The sequence below is a fragment of the Phyllobates terribilis genome, unplaced genomic scaffold, assembly GCF_046119375.1.
Source record: "Phyllobates terribilis strain yellow unplaced genomic scaffold, ASM4611937v1 Scaffold_7__3_contigs__length_470593459, whole genome shotgun sequence".
In the NCBI taxonomy this organism is placed as follows: domain Eukaryota; kingdom Metazoa; phylum Chordata; class Amphibia; order Anura; family Dendrobatidae; genus Phyllobates; species Phyllobates terribilis.
The window spans coordinates 235,929,320-235,951,727 of NW_027362767.1; the positions used below are offsets into that span (position 1 = coordinate 235,929,320).

The 22,408-nt window shown below is 44.9% G+C and overlaps 1 long non-coding RNA gene across 1 annotated transcript in view; it reads left to right on the forward strand.

The window, feature by feature from the left end:
• The first annotated feature begins 36 nt into the window (after positions 1–36).
• LOC141154239 (uncharacterized) overlaps positions 37–22,408 on the forward strand; it is a 39,766-nt gene continuing 17,394 nt past the window's right edge. Inside the window, exon 1 of the long non-coding RNA XR_012247415.1 lies at positions 37–357. This is a non-coding gene — a long non-coding RNA (uncharacterized lncRNA). The remainder of the gene's footprint in view (positions 358–22,408) is intronic.

Genomic DNA, 22,408 nt, shown 5'->3' on the forward strand with positions numbered 1-22,408 from the left:
GCTCTGTCAGTCAATTTTTTTTTTTTTTGTGTCCGCCCACATAGAGTTCCGGACGCTGATTGGCTGTTTTTGTACAAGGAGTTGTGGGGTGTTTTTTTTTTTGCCAGCTGGTCGGTACGCTACTTATCACTCACTACGTGGGCACTTGTGTGTTGTGCTGGTCGCAGGTCACCTCTGCTGAGAGTGTACAGGAAATAAGGCGGGAAAAGCCTCGATAGCAGCTGCCCCATAGATAACCCGCACATTGTCTGCAGAGGACATATTTTCTGACACGAATTTCACCAGAAAAGTGCTATAAGGAGGAGTAGTGCTCCACCTTACCATGTAATGTACAGAGGAGCAGGAACATGAAAGCAGGTGAGGTAAAATGGTGAAAAAAAAACACTAGACCGCCATTGTTTTTCATGTTTAGTTTTCACAGCGTTGGTCGTGAGGTAAAAAGTACCTGAAAGTATGAATCTCCGGGTCAGCGCCATTACAGCGACACTGGACTTGTACAGTTTGAACTTTGGCGCCATTTTTTATGACTCAGCGCTCAGGAGGCCTCTGCTGGGCCTATGGCTACAGATTACACCTGCGGGGCTCGTAACTAATCCAGGGCCGTGGGGTGCGTAACCAAATATTTATAGGTCAGGGGTCTCGAACTAAGCTGGAGTCTGAGGAAAAGATCCAACGTCGCAGTGCCATAGATGTAAATGGTGTCGCGCTGCCCAGTGTCGCAACTCTACACACCCTGATTTACAGTATGATGTCCTGAACCACTCCCCTATATACAGTACGATGTCCTGAACCACTCCCCTATATACAGTATGATGTCCTGAACCACTCCCCTATATACAGTATGATGTCCTCAACCACTCCCCTATATACAGTATGATGTCCTCAGCCACTCCCCTATATAAAGTATGATGTCCTCAACCACTCCCCTATATACAGTATGATTTCCTCAACCACTCCCCTATATACAGTATGATGTCTTCAACCACTCCCTTATATACAGTATGATGCCATCAGCCACTCCCCTATATACAGTATGTCCTCAACCACTCCCCTATATACAGTATGTCCTTAACCACTCCCCTATATACAGTATATCCTCAACCACTCCCCTATATACAGTATGATGTCCTCAACCACTCCCCTATATACAGTATGATGTTCTCAACCACTCCCCTTATACACAGTATGATGTCCTCAACCACTCCCCTATATACAGTAGGATGTCCTCAACCACTCCCCTATATACAGTATGATGTTCCAACAGCTCTCCAATGTACAGTACAATGACCCCATAGGTCTTCTATATACAGTATGATATCCCCACAGCTCCCTGTACAGAGTTTGATGATCCTCACAGTCCTTTATATACAGAATGATGTCCCCAACAACTCCCCTATATACAGTATGTCCTTAACCACTCCCCTATATACAGTATATCCTCAACCACTCCCCTATATACAGTATGATGTCCTCAACCACTCCCCTATATACAGTATGATGTCCCCAACCACTCCCCTATATACAGTATGTCCTTAACCACTCCCCTATATACAGTATATCCTCAACCACTCCCCTATATACAGTATGATGTTCTCAACCACTCCCCTTATACACAGTATGATGTCCTCAACCACTCCCCTATATACAGTAGGATGTCCTCAACCACTCCCCTATATACAGTATGATGTTCCAACAGCTCTCCAATGTACAGTACAATGACCCCATAGGTCTTCTATATACAGTATGATATCCCCACAGCTCCCTGTACAGAGTTTGATGATCCCCACAGTCCTTTATATACAGAATGATGTCCCCAACAACTCCCCTATGTACAGTATGATGTCCCTAGAGCTCCTATATACAATATGATGTCCCAACAGTTCTCTGATGTGCAGTATGATAGCCCCATAGGTCTTCTATATACAGTATGTTTCCCACAGTTCCTTATATACAGAATGATGTCCCCAACAACTCCCCTATGTACAGTAGGATGTCCCAACAGCTCTCTGATGTACAGTATGATGGCCCCATAGACTTATATACAGTATGATGTCCCCACAGCTCATTATATACAATATGATGGTCCCCACAACTCCTGTATATACAGTAAAATGTCACCACAGCCTCTATAGTATAATGTCCCAATTAGCTCCCCTATATACAATATGATGTCTCAACAGCTCTCCGTTGTACAGTATGATGGCCCCATAGACCTATATACAGTATGATATCCCCACAGCTCCCTATATACAGTATGGTGGTCCCCACAGCCCCCTTATATACAGTATGGTGCCCCCTTTGTACGGTATGATATCCCCCTCAGCTCCTATATACAGGATGATGTCTCAGCCTCCTACATACAGTATGAAGGACCCACAATCCCCAATACACAATATAATATTCCCACAGCTTCCTATATACAGTATGATGTCCCCACAGTTTCATATATACAATATGATGGCCCATAGGCCCTCTATATACAGTATCATAGCCCCATAGGTCTTCTAAATAAAGTATGATATCCCCCACATCTCCTTACATACAGTATGATGACCCCACAGCCTTTTACATACAGTGTGATGGCCTCACAATCCCCTATATACAGTATAATATTCCCTATATACAGTATAATATTCCCTATATACAATATGATGGCCACACAGCCTGTCTACATACAGTATAATGGCCCCACCCTCTGCGTACAGTATAATGTCCCCACAGCTCACTATTTATAATGATTCCCCACAGCCCCCTATGTACAGAACGGTGGCCCCACATCCATCTATATGCAGTACGATGGCCCAATAAGTCCCTATATGCAGTATGATGGCGCCAACAGCTCTCCAATATACAGTATGATGGCATCACAGCTCCTATATACAGTATAATGTCCCCATAGCTTCCTATATGTAGTATGATGTTCCCACAGCTTCATATATACAGTATGATTGTCCCATAGGTCCTCTATATACAGTATGATGGTCCCAATAGGTCTATATACAGCCTGATGTCCCCCACAATACAGTATGATGTCCATACAGCCTCCGACATACAGTACGATGCCCCCAAAATCCCCTGTATATAGTATGATATTCCCACAGTCCCCCTACATACAGTATGATGGCCATACAGCCTCCCAACATACAGTATAATAGCCCCAGACGCCTACATACAGTATATTGTACAAGTATAAGAGACAACTTTTTTGTGTTCAAGGAAGCTTGCAAACTGTATTTTAAACTTCGTCCTTACTCCTCCGGAAATGAGGAGCAATGAGTTGGAATTGTGATCTCACTGCTGCAAGGAGATCCTCAATCCTGGGCTTTCTCTGTGGAGGGGTTATTCGGGGGCCCTGGCCCTCATCTATGATGACCCTGACCGAGTCGCCTTGGCTGAGTCTAGGCTACGTCGCCTCCAGCAGGGGAATCATTCAGTGGAGACGTACAGTTCTCAGTTCTGTAGATGGGCAACAGATACAAAATGGAACGACTCGGCTCTTAGAAGCCAATTTTGTCAGGGCCTTACTGAAAAGTGGAAAGATGCTTTGGCAGTATATGAAACCCCTGAGTCCTTGGAGCTGCCATGTTGTTGGCTATATGTGTTTATAGACGCCTTTGGGATAGGTGAGTAAGACCACCTTCTCCAGGGCCCTCTTTTCGGAGCAATGCCCCTTTGCCAGGGGAGCGGTTTGGCAGTAAACCAGTACTGGGGGAGGTGGAGGAACCCATGCAGTTAGGGGGGGGGCGCTGCATCGTACATTTCCCCAGAGATACTCAAAAAACAAGGGCATGTGTTTTTTTGTGGAAAAAAGGGCCATTTATTGGGGCCTGTCCTTTGATGCTTAAGCAAAAGGAAACTGTTAACCCTTGGTAGTCTGGAGTTGGATAAGCAAGGGGTTCATTTATCATAAGCCTGCAGTTCCCGGTTTGTCCTGACAGCAGAGATGGTGCTAGAGAGCAAAACAAAATTTCTGTGTTTGTTGACAGTGAAGCTGGACTCAGCATGGTTGATGCTGAGTTTGTGAGAACTCATGGTCTTGCTTGCTGTACTTTAGCTAAGCCTATTCCCATCTTTCCAATCGACTCAGCGCCACTTGCACAGAAAGCTCTAACTCATATTGTACATAATGTAAGACTGAGGGTGGGGTCGGTTCATTGTGAGATAATCCCTTGCTATGTCCTGGATGATCTTCCCACACCAATTGTTTTGGGTCTACCCTGGTGGGTGAAACATAATCCATTGGTGGATTACACATGCAATTTATACTATATGTGTCTTTTTTAATATTCAAATAAAGTATTCACCTTTTTTAGTCAACATATTGTGTTCTAACTACGCTTTATTCTGGGGTTTTTGAAACACTTATGGTCCCTCTCTTGCTTACCTAATATTTAGTTGTATGCCCCCTATTACTTATGAGGTCCTATTTTTCATTGTTACTTTGTTGTGATAAAGTACAATGGCCCTACAGCCTCCTATATAAAGTATAATGCCATCTATAACGCTTACCTCCTGTCGTGCACCTTGTCTCCCGCCCGGCTGTGTTGCTTGGAGATCCTCTCTGACGGGTACAGTCAGTGTCAGGCGCACTGTTACGTTATTCAGCAGATGAGGACGCACACACGCAGCAAGCTATGTGACCACATCTGCTATTATGTGACATGGCCATGACGGCACCCGGTACAATTAAAGACACAGTGCCGGCCCATCCGTTAGCTGCCACTCGGCCTAGCCTGGCGCATGTTTGAGACCCATGTATTAGATGGATATTGTCAGATAATACTTGTAAATACAAGTAATTTACTGCTTATTTATTAATGAATCTGTCAGCAGGTTTTTGCTGTGAATCTGAGAGCAGCATGACGTAGTGGCTGAGGCCCTGTTCCAGCGATATGTCATTTACTGGACTGCTTGGTGAAGTTTTGATAAAAATCCCTCTGTGCTGTAGATGTAGCGGTGGTCTGAATGTGGAGCTGTGTGTAACCCCGCCCACAACCCTGATTGTCAGCTTCAAGTGTACACAGAACATTTGTCAGCAAGCTACCAATCAGAGGCGGGGGTGGGTAACTCGGATTACCCTGACTACCTGGCAGGAGACACCTAGTCCAGCAGTGATAATCTCCTGGTGATAAAACACTGATTGCATTAAATCTACAGCAGACAGCTGAGCAAGTGACACATCTGTGAAATCAGGATCTCAGCCCCTACATCATGTTGTTCTCCGATGAAATCGCAAAAACCTGCTGACACATTATTACAATTTTAAGACGTTCTTAAGATAGTAACACTTTTCTTTTGTATACAGCTTGTTGCTTTGGAGACCGACCACCGCTCCTAGACAGCAGAACAGGCCTAGAACCTACAAGCTCTTTTCTATTGACATTCTAAGCATTGAGTCCAGTGAATGTTTCTCATGCACCAAAGGCCACTCTGTGCAGACTTGGACTAACCCCACACAAGGTCCAAATCAGTTTAAAAATCCAAGAAAATCCAAGCACCAGGAAACCTCTCATAGGGATAAAAGTTATATTTTATCCCTTTGAGAAGTTTTCTGGTGCCTCAGATCTCCTTGGATTTTTGAGACATTCTAAGCATTGTTTTGAAGCTGGCAAAGATCACTGGAGCGGCATGCAGTTACCTTCTATTACTGGCCCGCTGTAGCACAGTGTTTACAAGCTGGATGGTGTTGGTCGGTCTCCTAGGCACTAGTGATGAGCGAATGTGCTCGCCACTGCTCGATACTCGCCCGAGCATCACGGTGCTCGACAAGATCGGTGAGTATTTCCGGGTTGCTCAGACGGGAACTCGGGTCCCCTCCCTGCATGTTTGGGGCTCTTTAGAGAGCCAATGAACATGCAGGGATTGCCTGCCACGCACTGTAATGCCGTAGCCATGTTGGTTGTGGCATTACAGTGATTGGCTGGCCGCACAGCGTCATCAGGTCTATATAAGACCTGGCGCCGCTATGCTCGTCACAGTCTACCCTGGAAACAGGCAGAGTAGGGAGAGGTGCTGCTGAGTCAGGGAAAGATTTGCTTGTTTATAGTTAGTATAGGTATTCCACAACATATACAGTGGGTACAGAAACTATTCAGACCCCTTTAAATATTTCACTCTTTGTTTCATTGCAGCCATTTGGTAAATTTTAAACAGTTCTTTTTTTTTTCTCATTAACCCCTTCGCAACCCTGGGATTTTCTGTTTTTGCATTTTCGTTTTTTGCTCCCCTTGTTCCCAGAGCCATAGCCTTTTTATTTTTTGGTCAATATGGCCGTGTGAGGGCTTATTTTTTGCGGGATGAGTTGTACTTTTGAATGACATTACTGGTTTTACCATATCATGTACGGGAAAACGGGAAAAAAAATCCAAGTGCGGTGAAATTGCAAAAAAGTTCAATACCACAGATGGTTGTTTTTTTTTGTTTTGTTTTTTTTACCATGTTCACTGAATGCTAAAACTGACCTGCCATTATTATTCTCCGGGTCATTACGAGTTCGTAGACACCAAACATGTATAGATTCTTTTTTATTTAAGTGGTGAAAAAAAATTCCAAAGTTTGCTATAAAAAAACAAAAATGGCGCCATTTTCCAAGACCCGTAGTGTCTCCATTTTTCGGGATCTGGGGCCGGGTATTGGCTTATTTTTTGCGCGCCGAGCTGAAGTTTTTATTGATACCATATTGGGGTACATCCGATGTTTTGATCGCCTGTTATTACATTTTATTGCAATGTTGCAGCGACCAAAAAGCATAATTCTGACGTTGAGAATTTTTTTCTCGTTACTCCGTTTAACCTATCGGATTAATTCTTTTTTTATATTGATTGATTGGGCGATTCTGAACCCGGCGATACCAAATATGTGTATGTGGGTTATTTTTTTATTATTTTATTTTGAATGGGACGAAAGGGGTGATTTAAACTTTTATATTTTTAACAACATTTTTTTTCACTTTTTGCATGCTTCTATAGTCTCCATAGGAGACTAGAGTTCAGCACTTGTCTGATCGCCTCTGTTACATAGAGGTGATGAGCAGATCACCTCTATGTAGCAGAAATGCTCCTGTGCTATGAGTGCCGACCACTAGGTGGCACTCATAGCGATCAGCACATGACAACCACTGGGGTCTGCTGCAGACCCAGGGTTGTCATGCCCACCCATCAGTGATCCGCGATCACGTGACGGGGTCACCGATGGGCGGGGTAAGTGATGCGCTTCCGGCGCGGCGATGTTAAATGCCGCTGTCAGAGATTGACAGCGGCATTTAACATGTTCACAACTCCGGGTGGATCGTGATTCCACCCGCGGCTGTTGCGGGCACATGTCAGCTGTAATAATCAGCTGACATGTGCCTGGTTCAGTGTGGGCTCAGCGCCGGAGCCCGCGCTGAACAGGGGGTGACAACCTGGTGCGTACTAATACGCCACAGGCTGTAAAGGGATTAAAGTACACTCTGCACCCCATCTTGACTGAAAAAAACAGAAATGTAGACATTTTTTCAAATTTATTAAAAAAGAAAAACTGAAATATCACATGGTCATAAGTATTCAGACCCTTTGCTCAGACACTCATATTTAAGTCACATGCTGTCCATTTCCTTGTGATCCTCCTTGAGATGGTTCTACTCCTTCATTGGAGTCCAGCTGTGTTTAATTAAACTGATGGGACTTGATTTGGAAAGGCACACACCTGTCTATATAAGACCTCACAGCTCACAGTGCATGTCAGACCAAATGAGAATCATGAGCTCAAAGGAACTGCTCAAGGAGCTCAGAGACAGAACTGTGGCAAGGCACAGATCTGGCCAAGGTTCAAAAGAATTTATGCATTACTGAAGGTTCCTAAGAGCAAAGTGGCCTCCATAATCCTTAAATGGAAGAAGTTTGGGACCACCAGAAGTCTTCCTAGACCTGGCCATCCAACCAAACTGAGCAATTGTGGGAGAAGAGCCTTGGTGAGAGAGGTAAAGAAGAACCCCAAGATCACTGTGGCTGAGCTCCAGAGATGCAGTAGGGAGATGGGAGAAAGTTCCACAAAGTCAACTATCACTGCAGCCCTCCACCAGTCGGGCCTTTATGGCAGAGTAGCCCGACGGAAGCCTCTCCTCAGCGCAAGACACATGATAGCCCGCATAGAATTTGCTTAAAAACACATGAAGGACTCCCAGACTATGAGAAATAAGATTCTCTGCTCTGATGAGATGAATATAGAACTTTTTGGTGATAATTCTAAGTGGTATGTGTGGTGAAAACCAGACACTACTCATCACCTGCGCAATACAAACCCAACAGTGAAACATGGTGGTGGCAGCATCATGCTATGGGGGTGTTTTTCCGCTGCAGGAACAGGACGACTGGTTGCAATTGAAGGAAACATGAATGCAGCCAAGTACAGAGATATCCTGGATGAAAACCTCTTCCAGAGTGCTCTGGACCTCAAGATTTGGCCGAAGGTTGACCTTCCAACAAGACAATGACCCTAAGCACACAGCTAAAATAACAAAGGAGTGGCTTCAGAACAACTCTGTGACCATTCTTGACTGGCCCAGCCATAGCCCTGACCTAAACCCAATTGAGCATCTCTGGAGAGACCTGAAAATGGCTGTCCACCAACGTTCACCATCCAACCTGACGGAACTGGAGAGGATCTGCAAGGAAGAATGGCAGAGGATCCCCAAATCCAGGTGTGAAAAACTCATTCCTAAGAAGACTCATGGCTGTACTAGCTCAAAAGGGGGCTTCTACTCAATACTGAGCAAAGGGTCTGAATACTTATGACCATGTGATGTTTCAGTTTTTCTTTTTAAGAAATTTGCAAAAATTTCTATATTTCTGGTATTTTTTAGTCAAGATGGGGCGCAGAGTGTACTTTAATGAGAAAAAAAATGAACTTTTTAGAATTTACCAAATGGTTGCAATGAAACAAAGAGTGAAAAATGTAAAGGGGTCTGAGTACTTTCCGTACCCACTGTATATATGTGTGTGTATGTATGTATGTATATATATATATATATATATATATATATATATATATATATATATATATATATATATATAGGCATGTAAAAGTTTGGGCACCCCTGGTCAAAATTACTGTTATTGTGAACAGTTAAGCAAGTTTTAGATTAAGTGATCTCTAAAAGGCCTAAAATTAAATATGACACATTTCCTTTGTATTTTAGGCAAAAATATATTTATACTGTCATTTTTTACATTTTATAAATTACGAAAAGGTAAATTGGCCAATGCAAAAGTTTGGGCTCCCTTGCAGATTTATGTGCTCAGATAACTTTGACCAAGGTTACAGACCTTAATTAGCCTTTTAGGTTTATGACTTCATCACTATCAATATCATCGTTAGGAAAGGCCAGGTGATGCAAAAAACCCAGCCTCCTCTAACCTTGTGCCAAAGAACAGAAGCCATAGAAGCCATAGGTTCTTCTAAGCTGTTGGCTTGCACTCTGAAAATGAAAATGGTGGAGGCCCTCAAAGCAGGAGAAGGCTATAAGAAGATAGCAAAGCGTTTTCAAGTTGCCCTTTCCTCAGTTCTAAATGTAATTTAGAAATGGCAGTTAACAGGAACAGTGGAGGTCAAGATAAGGTCTTGAAGACCAGGAAAAATGTCAGTGAGGGCTGCTCGTAGGATTACTAGAGAGACAAATCATAACCTCCGCTTGACTGCAAAAGACCTTCAGAAAGATTTAGCAGACTCTGGAGTTGTGGTACATTGTTCTACTGTTCAGAGACACCTGCACAAATATGGCCTTGATGGAAGAGTTATCCGAAGAAAACCTCTCCTGCTTCCTCACAATAAAATTGAGCATCAGAAGTTTGCAAAAGAACATCGAAACAAGTCTGATGCATTTTGGAAACAAGTCTTGTGGACCAATGAGATTAAAATAGAACTCTTTGGCCATAATGATCAATGGTATATGTGGAGAAAAAGGGCACAGAATTTCAGGAAAGAACATGTATCCAACCATTAAGCATGGGGGTGGATCAATAATTCTTTTGGGTTGTGTTGCAACCAATGGCACTTGGAACATTTCACGGGTAGAGGGAAGAATAGATTCAATTAAATTTCCACAAGTTCTTGATGCAAACATAACACCATCTGTAAAAAGCTGAAGTTTAAAAGAAGATGGCTTCTACAAATGGATAATGATCCTAAACACACGTCAAAATCCACAATAGGCGACCTCAAAAGGTGCAAGTTGAAGGTTTTACAATGGCCCTCACAGTCCTCTGATCTAAACAGCACTGAAAATCTGTGGCTCAACCTCAAAATAGCAGTCCAGGCGACCCAGTAATCTCACAGAACTGGAAGAATTTTCCAAGGAAGAATGGATGAAAATCCCTCAAACAAAAATTGAAAGACTCTTGGCTGGCTACAAAAAGCGTTTATAAGCTGTGATACTTGCAAAAGGGGTGCTACTAGGTACTAACCATGCAAGGTACCCAAACTTTTGATTCGGCCTATTTTCCTTTTTGTAATTTATAAAATGTAAAAGATAGAAATATACAGATTTTTTTGCCTACAATACACAGGAAATGTGTCATCTTTAACTTTAGGCCTTTTAGAGATCATTTCATTTTCAAATTGCTTAACTGTTCCCAGTAACAGTAATTTTGACCAGGGGTGTCCAAACTTTTACATGCCACTGTATATATATATACTGCTCAAAAAAATGAAGGGAACACTCAAATAACACATCCTAGATCTGAATGAATGAAATATTCTCATTGAATACTTTGTTCTGTACAAAGTTGAATGTGCTGATAACAAAATCACACAAAAATCATCAATGGAAATCAAATTTATTAACCAATGGAGGCCTGGATTTGGAGTCACCCCCAAAATTAAAGTGGAAAAACACACTACTGGCTGATCCAACTTTGATGTAATGTCCTTAAAACAAGTCAAAATGAGTCTCAGTATTGTGTGTGGCCTCCACGTGCCTGTATGACCTCCCTACAACGCCTGGGCATGCTCCTGATGAGGCTGAGTATTGTGTGTGGCCTCCACGTGCCTGTATGACCTCCCTACAACGCCTGGGCATGCTCCTGATGAGGTTGCGGATGGTCTCCTGTGGGATCTCCTCCCAGACCTGGACTAAAGCATCCGCCAACTCCTGGACAGTCTGTGGTGCAACGTGACGTTGGCGGATGGAGCGAGACATGATGTTGCTGATGTGCTCAATCGGATTCACGTCTGGGGAACGGGCGGGCCAGTCCATAGCTTCAATGCCTTAATTTTGCAGGGACTGCTGACACACTCCAGCCACATGAGGTCTGGCATTGTCCTGCATTAGGAGGAACCCAGGGCCAACCGCACCAGCATATGGTCTCACAAGGGGTCTGAGGATCTCTTCTCGGTCCCTAATGGCAGTCAGGCTACCTCTGGCGAGCACATGGAGGGCTGTGCGGCCCTCCAAAGAAACGCCACCCCACACCATTACTGACCCACTGCCAAACCAGTCATGCTGAAGGATGTTGCAGGCAGCAGATCGCTCTCCACAACGTCTCCAGACTCTGTCACGTCTGTCACATGTGCTCAGTTTCATCTGTGAAGAGCACAGGGTGCCAGTGGCGACTTTGCCAATCCTGGTGTTCTGTGGCAAATGCCAAGCGTCTTGCACGGTGTTGGGCTGTGAGCACAACCCCCATCTGTGGACATCGGGCCCTCATGCCACCCTCATGGAGTCGGGTTCTAACCTTTTGTGCAGACAAATGCACAATTGTGGCCTGCTGGAGGTCATTTTGGCAGTGCTCCTCCTGTTCCTCTTTGCACAATGGCGGAGGTAGTGGTCCTGCTGCTGGGTTTTTGCCATTCTACGGCCCCCTCCTCGTCTCCTGGTGTACTGGCCTGTCTCCTGGTAGCGCCTCCGGCCACTGGACACTACGCTGACAGCAAACCTTCTTACCACAGCTCGCATTGATGTGCCATCCTGGATGAGCTGCACTACCTGAGCAACTTCTGTGAGTTGTAGAGTCCGTCTCATGCTACCACGAGTGTGAAAGCACAACCAACATTCAAAAGTGACCAAAACATCAGCCAGAAAGCATTGGTACTGAGATGTGGTCTGTGGTCCCCACCTGCAGAACCACTCCTTTACTGAGTGTGTCTTGATAATTGCCAATAATTTCCATCTATTGTCTATTCCATTTGCACAACAGCATGTGAAATTGATTGTCAATCAGTGTTGCTTCCTAAGTGGACAGTTTGATTTCACAGAAGTTTGATTTACTTGGAGTTATATTCTGTTGTTTAAGTGTTCCCTTTATTTTTTTGAGCAATATATATATATATATATATATATATATATATATATATATATTATATACATCTGAACTAACAGTCCTTCTGAGGACTAATCCAGTTGCATATAATCAATGCTAGGCAGGAGGTAGGCAGGCAGTGTATGTGGCAGACTACAGTGCATATAACGCAAGAGGGTCCATTGAACGTCCTGTCTGCTGCTGCTGTAATAATTACAGATATTTGTAGACATACCCACAGATATCAGGGGCCAGGGCAAATTTTTTTTTAGCTTAATCTTGGTTAATTGCTTAAAAAGCAATCCAGAGTACACAATTTTTCTGCTCCATTTGCTTGTTAGCACTGCAGAATACAGCCAGATCTGTTCCATATTTCAGCGATAAAACTCCAGAAATTTGAATTGAACGTGGAAAATATTGGCCTCCTTTTCCATTCTCTTGCAGTGTGTCGGTCAAGCTATTCACACTAGGTGTCTGTGAAGAATAGTATTAGTAAATTACAGGCAGGGCTGTGGAGTCGGAGCCCATTTTGGTGGAGTCGGTATAAAATGTAACAATTCCGATTCCTAAAATATATAATAATTTGGGTACATTCGTTCAATGCATTTTGTGGGGAATATTTTTTTCATAAGAATTTGGGAAAGTTATGAAATGTCCTATAAATGTGTGTGCTGTTCCTGATCTAAGGGTCTAGACTTTTAGCTGAGATTAATCTGTGCTACAGTAAATTTATTACTTAATCATGAGCCATGTATGAGGGAGTCGGTGTCATGGAAATTGAGAAGTCGAAGGTTTGGCTTACCGACTCCACAGCCCTGATTACAGGCCTGCTATTTAAAACCGTGGTTCTCTGTCAGACTTATCACCTATAACAGTGTTCCAAAATCAGCTATTTCTTCCATTTTCATTTCGTTGCAGTGTGTCGGCCAAGCTATTCACACTGGCCGTGGGCAAGCTGAAATTGTGCCACAACAAACACCCACATCTTGTCGCTCGACCTTCCTGTCCCAACTACAAGGGGACAGCAGTACACCACTATTGAACCCAGAGCAGTGTCAAAAGGTTGTTGGTTGGATAGCAGATAATGTTTCCAGTCACTTTGCCACCACCACCCTGTCTTCCACACCGTCAAGCCTCAGTAGCCATGAGTCTGGACCGCATATTCCTCACCCTGGTCCTCCTTCCTCCTAGCATGCTGAGTGCCCGGAGACAACTGATCCCACACTTGGACACTCAGAAGAGCTGTTCAGGAGGAGAACGGGTGTAGCGATGCCAAATATTGGAGCAGTCACGGTCACACAAATGCAACAGTGGGAAAGTGCAATTACTGTTGCAAAAAGTGGATGATGGTGATGATGAGACACGATTGCCAGAAAGTCAGGAGGAGGACCAGGGTGCCAAAGTGGAAGAATAGGTGGTGGATGATATAGTAACTGACCCAACCTGGCAGGGGACATACAGATTGAGGACAGCAGCACACGGGGGAGGGAGGCGTAGCACCACAACAGGAAGAAGCAGTGTGGTGGCCGCAGACACAAGGCGGGAAAGCGTTCCTCGTAACGCCAACACAACGGAAGTTGCCAGTACAACTGTTAGGTCTTCCGGAGTCTGGTTGTTTTTTAAAGACTCTGCAGATGACCCCAAATAGGCCATTTGCACCACCTGCCAGGCCAGCATCAGCTGGGGTAGCAATAATAGCAGCCTGACCACCACCACCATGATTAGGCACATGGCAGCAAAGCACCCGACTAAGTGGATCCTGAAACAGTGTCTGCGGGTGACACCACTGCTTCTTTCGCTGTTGTGCGTGCGCGCCAATCCTCTGTCCATGGCGCATGCCAAGATGCCTCCTGCCTTGCACGTGTCGTTGCACACTCTCAACTAGCCCCATCAGCAAGCTTGTCCTTGTCCCAGCGCAGCGTTCAGTTGTCCCTACACCAGTCCTTGGAACGCAAGCGCAAATACACAGCCAATGCCCCACAGGCCACACTACTAAATTCACACGTTTCATGACTACTTGCGCTCGAAATGTTGCCATTTAGGCTCGTGGAGACAGAAGCTTTTCGCAACCTTATGGCGGCGGCCATCCCTCGGTACTCGGTCCCCAACCGCCACTATTTCTCCCAGTGTACCGTCCCCGCATTACACAAGCACGTGTCCCACAACATTTGCCGTGCCCTCAACAACCCTGTTACTTGGAAAGTCTACCTAACCATGGACACGTGGACAAGTGCTTGTGGGCAGGGACGGTACATCTCGCTGACGGCACACTCGGATAACATAGTGGAATCTGGGACATAATCAGACCTTGGGGCGGAACACGTCCTCCTGACACCGAGGATTGTGGGCCCTTGGTCAATCAGGGTTGCCCCCACATTCTACACCACCTGCACCTCCTCTTCAGCATCCATCTCCAAAATGTTATCTCCATCAGTTGGAAGCACTGCAGCACTGCCTCGGCCAAGCTGCAACAGGCTGTGCCGAAGCTAACATGCCTAAGTGACAAACCGCACAACCCTGAAGAGTTGTGGACAGCTCTGAAACAGCAGGCAATTCTGTGGCCGACACCGCTGATCCTACAGCCAGGCATGGTCATGTGTGACAATGGCCTGAACCTGATGGCGGCTCTGAGGCGAGGCAAGCTCACACACGTACCATGCCTGGCCCATGTGCTTAACCTCGTGGTTCAGCGGTTTCTCAAAACCTACCCGGATCTGCTTATCAAAGTACGCCGCCTGTGTGCCCATTTTAGAAAGTCAGCTACAGCCTCCGCTGCCTTGCTGTGCTTCAGCAGCGTTTGCAGCTTCCAACTCACCGACTGATCTGCGATGTCCCCACACGTTGGAACTCTACATTGCAGATGTTGGGAAGGATTTGTGAGCAGAAGAGGGCAGTTGTTGACTACCAGCATCAACAAGGCTGTCGGTATTCAGGTCAGACTCCACACATAAGACCTCAGGAGTGGACATGGATGTCAGACATACACTACCGTTCAAAAGTTTGGGGTCACCAAGACAATTTTGTGTTTACCATAAAAACTCACACTTTTATTTATCAAATGAGTTACAAAATGAATAGAAAGTACAGTCCAGACATTGACAAGGTTAGAAATGATGATTTTTATTTGAAAGAATAATTTTCTCCTTCAAACTTTGCTTTCGTCAAAGAATTCTCCCTCTGCAGCAATTACAGCATTGCAGACCTTTGGCATTCTAGCTGTTAATTTACTGAGGTAATCTTGAGAAATTTCACCCCATGCTTCCTGAAGCCCCTCCCACAAGTTGGATTGGCTTGATGGGCACTTTTTGCATACCATACGGTCAAGCTGCTCCCACAACAGCTCAATGGGGTTGAGATCTGGTGACTGCGCTGGCCACTCCATTACAGATAGAATACCAGCTGCCTGCTTCTTCCCTAAATAGTTCATGCATAATTTGGAGGTGTGCTTTGGGTCATTGTCCTGTTGTAGGATGAAATTGGCTCCAATCAAGCGCTGTCCACAGGGTATGGCTTGTCGTTGCAAAATGGAGTGATAGCCTTCCTTATTTTCAAATCCCATTTACCTTGTACAAATCTCCCACTTTACCAGCACCAAAGCAACCCCAGACCATCACATTACCTCCACCATGCTTGACAGATGTCGTCAGGCACTCTTCCAGCATCTTTTCAGTTGTTCTGCGTCTCACAAATGTTCTTCTGCGTGATCCAAACACCTCAAACTTTGATTCATCTGTCCATAAAACTTTTTTTCCTATCTTCCTCTGTCCAATGACTGTGTTCTTTTGCCCATATTAATCTTTTCCTTTATTAGCCAGTCTCAGATATGGCTTTTTCTTTGCCATTTTGCCCTGATGGCCAGCATCTCCGAGTCGCCTCTTCACTGTAGACATTGACACTGGCGTTTTGCGTGTACTATTTAATGAAGCTGCGAGTTGAGGAGCTGTGAGGCGTCGATTTCTCACACTAGAGACTCTAATGTACTTGTTGCTCAGTTGTGCAGCGAGGTCTCCCACTTCTCTTTCTACTCTGGTTAGAGCCTGTTTGTGCTCTCCTCTGAAGGGAGTAGTACACACCGTTGTAGGAAATCTTCAGTTTCTTGGCAATTTCTCACATGGAATAGCCTTCATTTCTAAGAACAAGAATAGACTGTCGAGTTTCACATGAAAGTTCTCTCTTTCTGGCCATTTTGAGAGTTTCATAGAACAAACAAATGTAATGCTCCAGATTCTCAACTAGCTCAAAGGAAGGTTAATTTTACAGCTTCTCAAATCAGCCAAACCGTTTTCAGCTGGGCTAACATACTTGTGCAAGGGTTTTCTAGGGTTTTCTAAACATCCATTAGCCTTCTTACACAGTTAGCGAACACAATGTAACATTAAAACACTGGAGTAGTGGTTGTTGGATATGGGCCTCTATACACCTATGTAGATATTGCAATAAAAACAAGACGTTTGCAGCTAGAATAGTCATTTACCACATTAACAATGTACAGAGTGTATTTCTGATTCATTTAATGTTAGCTTCATTGAAAAAAAATGTGCTTTTCTTTCAAAAATAATGAAATTTCTAAATGACCCCAAACTTTTGAACGGTAGTGTATGTACCATCCTTCAAAACTTTGAGGACTCCACCAAGATGGTGAGCGGCGATGACGCCATAATTAGCGTCACCATCCCGCTTCTCTGTATTCTGAAACGCTCTCTGCTCATAATTAGAGGATGCATTGCAGGCAGAGAACGATGCAATGGAGCAAGGAACCATACAGGGTGATTCCACACAGCCCAGCCTCATCTCATCCCATCCCAACGTGGATTGGGTGACAATGAGGAAAAGGAGGAGGAAGAACAGGAGCTAGTTTCCTGTGCTATAGACAGTACTACCTGCACAACTGTCATACCGTCTGTTCAGCGTGGATGGCCTGAGGACAGAGAGGAGGAGGAGGATGAGGAGAGCATGGTCAGTCGTCCTCTTGGTGAGGACACGGAAGTCTTGCCTGTTAGCAGTCTGGCACACATGGCTAAGTTTAAGTTATGCTGCCTTTCCCGTGACCCTCGCTTTGTCCAAATTTTGGGTGACAGTCATTACTGGTTGGTGACACTTCTTGACCCACGCTACAAGGAGAACTTTCTGTCTCTTATTCCCTTGCAGGACAGGCCTGATAAAATGGTGCAGTGTGAGAAGGCCCTTGTTGCGGAATTAATTTAAAAATTCCCATTTGAAAACTTTGGCGGCAGAGGTCACAGTTCGTTGGACAACCAAGGAGCACAGTCGAGAGACACACAAATGCAATCCAGCAGAGGCAGGGGAACACTGTCAAATTTCTGGGACAGTTTTCTCTGACCCTCCCATCACACAGGTCCTGAGGTGCGGGGTACTTTTCCAAGAAGGGAAAAGTTTCGGAAGATGCTGAGGGAGTACCTTGCTGACCGTACCAACGTCCTCCGTGATTCCTCTGTGCCTTATAATTATTGGGTATTCAAGCTGGACATGTGGCATGAACTGGCTCTCTATGCCTTGGAGGTCCTGGCGTTCCCTGCCGCTAGCATTTTATCAGAGCGGGTTTTTAGTGCCGCCAGTGGAATTATATCAGATAGGCACATCCGCCTGTCAACTGAAAATGCTGACAGGCTGAATCTTATAAAAATGAACAAGGGCTGGATTGGGCCAGACTTCTCAACACGACCGAATGATAGCAGCGTAACATAAACTCAAATACACTGTCTTTTTTTGGAGAGGTCTAACTCTATTCCCATGCACCTCTGTCTTCACACCCAGACATGGGTATAAGCTTCCTGATTACGTCTATTTGCTCTTGTCCGCCTCCTTCTCCTCATCCTAATCCATATCACCACCATATCTACCATATCACCATATCTACGTCTCTTGCAAGGGGCATTGGAGTTCCTCCAAATGTTTGGCTGCCATTGCATTCACTGCATAGGCAAACAGTATGGGAGACCCACTTCCTAATATTGGGAACATTGTTTTCAGGAGGCCCTCCGACCTTTACGTCTCTTGCAAGGGGCATTGGAGTTCCTCCACATTTTTGGCAGCCGTTGCATTCACTCCATAGGCAAACAGTATGGGAGACCCACTCCTTTTTAATGGGAACATGTCGTACTCATTACTGTAGCCAAGCTTCATGTTTCTTTAAATTGTTAGTAGGGTAGGGTTAGTAGGGTTTCTCCTAAATTTTGACACTCACTGCATACCTTATAACTGGATAGCAGACCCTCTCCTTTTTAATGGGAACATGTCATTACTGTGGACAAGCTCTATGTGTCTTTTAATTGTTAGTGGGGTTTTTCCTAAATTTTGGCAGCCGTTAGACCCACTGCATACTCTATAACTGTATAGCAGACCCTCTCCTTTCTAATGGGAACATGTCGTTACTGTGGCCCAGCTCTATGTGTGTTTAAATTGTTAGTGGGGTTTTTCCCCAAATTTTGGCAGCCCTTGCAGTCACAGCATGGGCATTATCATTATAGGAGACCCACTCCTTTATAATGGGAACATTTTTTTTACTGAGACCCTCCTCTATGCCTCTTCAACGGGGTATTGGGTTGCGTCCAAATTTTTGGCAGCCCTTGCAGTCACTGCATATGCAATAACAGTATAGGAGACCCACTCTTTAATAATGGGAACAACAAAGCATAGCCGACTGCTGGCTCTTTAAGAATAGTAAGGCTGTAAAAATAGTGTTTGTGACTTTCACAATCCCTCCTTCATGAATGAAACAGGATGTGTCTGATGATGTGTCACACACCACATGGCCAGATAAAGTTGTAAAATGCTAAAATGACATTTACTGGTAAATGTATTTTTCACCGTTGAAAGCAATGCAAAAGTGCAAAAAACTTATGAAAAACACTACGTGTGGAGGAGTATTTTTGTTTTTGGCTATTTATTTTGCCTTATATACAAGTCATTACCCTGGAAAGCATGTTCCTTAACATATTTCCCAGGAAAATCCATTTTGGTATAGTTTGTGTATGTTTTATTGTGAGTCCGTAAAAGTGGCGTAATACCTCTGACAACATTGTTGACAGCATTGACCTGGGAATCAGAAATGCTTCCAGGGATCTTCCCCATGCTGTTCCCATGTCATTTGAGCACTGTTCCCATCGATTTGGGCAATTTTTAGGCCCTCTGCAGACCGCCGGGGGGAGCTGCCGGGAAAATGCTCGAGTTTCCCATAGACTTCATTGGGCTCGTTATTCGGACCAAACACTCGAGCTGTCCAATTTGCTGGACCCGAGCAACGAGTACCCGAGCATTTTAGTGCTTGCTCATCACTACTGGGCACCTAACGATTGAAAAGTCTTAAAACAGTGGTACTAAACTCCGGTCCTCAAGACCCACGAACAGATCATGTTTTCAGCATTTCATTAGTATTGCACAGGTAATAATTCCATCACCTGTGCAATACTAAGAAAATCCTGAAAACATGCTTTGTTGATGGGTCGTGAGGACTGGAGTTGAGAACCACTGTCTTAAAGGGAATGTGCCATCAAAAAAAAAATTCAACAATGAATAAATGTAAAGTATTAATGTTTTAATAAAAAAAATATTATTTTTTTTTACTGGTAGGTATAAAATATGAAAAATAATTTAAAGCGTTTTGATATTTTCCACTTTTGAACACTAGATGGAGCAACTGCTGAAATTTGTCATGAAAACTAGTGATGAGCGAGCTCGCCCAAGCATCTCACTGCTCGAGATGCTCGGCGAGTATTTCCGGGATGCTCGGGCAGGAGCTCGGGTCCCCGCCCCGCATGTTTGGCGCTCTTTAGACAGCCAGTTAACATGCAGGGATTGCCTGCCACTCACTGTAATGCTGTAGCCATGTTGGTTGTAGCATTACAGTGATTGGCTTGCCGCATAGAGTCATCGGCTCTATATAAGACCTGGTGGCCCTATGCTCGTCACAGTCTACCCTTCAGACAGGCAGAGTGCTGCTGAGTGAGGGACAGAATTGGCGGTTTAATAGTTAGATATAGGTATTCCACAGCAAGGTATATATCCATCTGAACTAACAGTCCTTCAGAGGACTAATCCAGCTGCATATATTACTGGTGATAGCATGAGTTAGGCAGGCAGGGTTTGTGGACAGTTTATACAGCACAATAGGGTTCATTGCACGTTCTGTCTGCTGTTGCTGTTACAGATATCCATAGCCCTACATATCAGGGCTATTTTTTTTTTGCTCTTAATCCTGATTATTTGCTTAAAAAGCAATACAGTTCACCATTTTACTGCTCTATTTGCTTGTTAACAGAATACAGCCAGAGTTTTTTGATTTTATTCGCATTGCTGTATTGTGGAAGCAGAGAAACTTTTCCATCATCAGACGTGATCCCATATTACTGCGGTAATAATAGTCATTTTGCGGAGCGTGCCAAATATTACCCTCCATTTAAAGTCAGCCAGCTGTGTTTTGTTGAACCTATTCACACTTGGTCGCTGACCAATACCACATCTATAAGGCCACTTCCTAAAACCGTGGTCATCACATGTGATCCCATATTACTGCTGTAACGATACAGATATTTTTTGGAGCGTGCCAAATATTACCCTCCATCTAAAGTCAGACAGCTGTGTTTTGTTGAACCTATTCACACTTGGTCACTAACCAATACCACATTTATAAGGTCACTTCCTAAAACCGTGGTCATCACACTTGATCCCATATTACTGCGGTAAAAATACAGATATTTTGTGGAGCAGGCCAAATAGTACACTCCATTTAAAATGGTCAAGGCGCATGGCAAGGGACGGGGAAGTGGACGTAATGGTGATGCTGCACGCAGAGTGCGAGGCCGTGGGCAAGAAACTGTGCCTGCTGAGGGAGCACAACAAACACCCACATCATGTCGAACTACCTCCCTGTCCCAATTACTAGAGGGCCGCGGAACACCACTCTTGAAGCCAGAGTGGTGTGAAAAGGTTGTTGGTTGAATAGCAGATAATGCTTCCAGTCAGTTTGCCAGCACCACCACCCTGTCTTCCACACGGTCAAGTCTCAGTAGCTGTGAGTCTGCGCCACATATTCCTCACCCTGATCCTCCTTCCTTCCCACCATGCCGAGTGCCCGGAGACAACTGATCCCACATTTGGACACTCCGAAGAGCTGTTCACTTATCCATTTATAGATTCGGGCCTCTCGCCCCTCCCGCTTCAAGCTGGACAAGAGGAGATCGCATGTAGCGATGCCCAAATATTTGAGCAGCCACGGTAACATGAAGGCAGCGGTGGGAAACTGTCGCAAGAGGTGGATGATGATGATGTGACACAATTGTCACCAAGTCAGGAGGAGGCCCAGGGTGCGTAAGTGGAAGACGAGGTGGTGGACGATGAAGTCACTGACCCAACCTGGCAAGGTGACATGCATAGCGAGGACAGCAGCACAAGGTGTGAGGAAGGCGTAGCACCACAATAGGCAGGAACAAGCAATGGGGTGGCCACAGACACAAGGCAGGTAACTGCTTCCAGGAACACCAACACTAGGGAAGTTATCAGTACAACTGTTAGGTCTTCCAGAGTCTGCCTTTTTTTAAAGACTGTCCAAATAACCCCAAAAAGGCCATTTGCACCCCCTGTTATGCCAGCATCAGCAGGGGCAGCAAAACTATCAGCCTGACCACCACCAGTATGCTCAGGCACATGACAGCGAAGCACCGACTAGTTGGGCCGAATGCCAGGGTCCAGAAATAGTGTCTGCGGGTGACACCACTGCCTGTTCCACTGTTGTGCGTGCACGCCAATCCTCTGTCCATGGCGCAGGCGAAGATGCCTCCCACCCTGCACTTGTCGTTGCACACTTGCTAGCATCAGCGTCCCTGTCCCAGCCAGCGTTAATTCGTCCCTACCCCAGTACTTTGAACGCAAGTGCAAATACGCAACCAACGCCCCACAGGCTACACTACTAAAGTCTCACATTTTGTGAATGCTTGCACTTGAAATTTTGCCTTTTAGGCTCGTGGAGACTTAATCTTTCCACAACCTGATGGCAGCGGCCGTCCCTCGGTACTCGGTCCCCAGCCGCCACTATTTCTCCTGGTGTGCCATCCCTGCATTACACAAGCACGTATCCCAGAACATTATCCGTGCCCTCAACAACAAAGTTACTGAGA